Source organism: Ochotona curzoniae, unplaced genomic scaffold, assembly GCF_017591425.1.
Source record: "Ochotona curzoniae isolate NIBS_2020 unplaced genomic scaffold, NIBS_Ocur_1.0 scaffold_4506, whole genome shotgun sequence".
In the NCBI taxonomy this organism is placed as follows: domain Eukaryota; kingdom Metazoa; phylum Chordata; class Mammalia; order Lagomorpha; family Ochotonidae; genus Ochotona; species Ochotona curzoniae.
Window position 1 is genome coordinate 51,047,505 of NW_024467119.1, and position 1,037 is coordinate 51,048,541.

A 1,037-nucleotide genomic window follows, 5' to 3' on the forward strand; every position below is an offset into this window, starting at 1 on the left:
TGGATTAAAAATTTGGAATATGAACACAATGAAACATAATTTTACTTTAGCAAAGAGGGAATTCTGTCCTTTGCAAAAACATGGATGAGCCTGTAGGATATGACAATAAATGAAATAAGCCAGCCACAGAAAGACAAATATTGAATGACCTCCCTTAGTGCACACCATCTAAATAAACTGAACTCAGAAACACAGGCTAGAATGGGGACTACCCAGGAATGGGGAGGAAGGGTTTGGAGAAGGCAGAGTCTGGCTGATGTTGGTCAAAGCACAGCAATGTAAGAGAAGTAAGGTCCAGAGATCTGTTATACTCCATCATGACTACTGTTAACAACAATGTATTGTATTCTTGAAAATTACTTAGAATAGATTTTAAATATTGTCAGCACACACATACACACAAAGATAAATATGTTAGGTAATGCATGTGTTAATTAGCAATACCACAATGTATGCAAATTTTAAAGCATCAATGAATGCACCAGACTTTTTTGCCAGCTGAAAATTAATAACATATTCTTTTGTGGTTCCTAAGTATGGTGAGCGGATTTTCACTTTGTTGTGTGAGAGGTGCCTCCCTCTAACTTTGTTACCATGTCTATACTCTATCCATCTGATTTCAGCGGGGAAAAAAGAAAAAAATGAATTATTTACAAATTGCTTTTAAGTTATGCTTTCATTCTTTCCAATGAATAACATTTAAGCCAGATTCTTTAAATTCTTTAAATTATTGAAGAATTTTTTTTTTTTCAAAAAAAAGGCTGGATCACCAAAAAAGTAGTTCTTATTTATCTTGTCTGGAACATAGAGTATTTACTTTTATTTTTCTCTAAAAAAAAGAGACAGGCAAGGATTGTCCAATTAAACAAAAAGCTTTTATTGTACATCATATTTAAATATAAGCACTTCAATTATTGCTCTGCATAAACAACAATAAAAATACATCTGTAATTTTTTCTGCTTTTGAACAGAATATTAAGACATTATGATGATCCATCAATTCAGTTTCATGGTATACCAAATACATGATTGGAATA

The 1,037-nt window shown here is 32.0% G+C and overlaps 1 non-coding gene across 1 annotated transcript; it reads left to right on the top strand.

Annotated features, from left to right (window-relative positions):
- Positions 1 to 515: 515 nt before the first annotated feature.
- Positions 516 to 619, top strand: LOC121147638. The gene has a single exon (XR_005882452.1). It is a non-coding gene; the product is annotated as a small nucleolar RNA U13 (small nucleolar RNA).
- Positions 620 to 1,037: the final 418 nt, after the last annotated feature.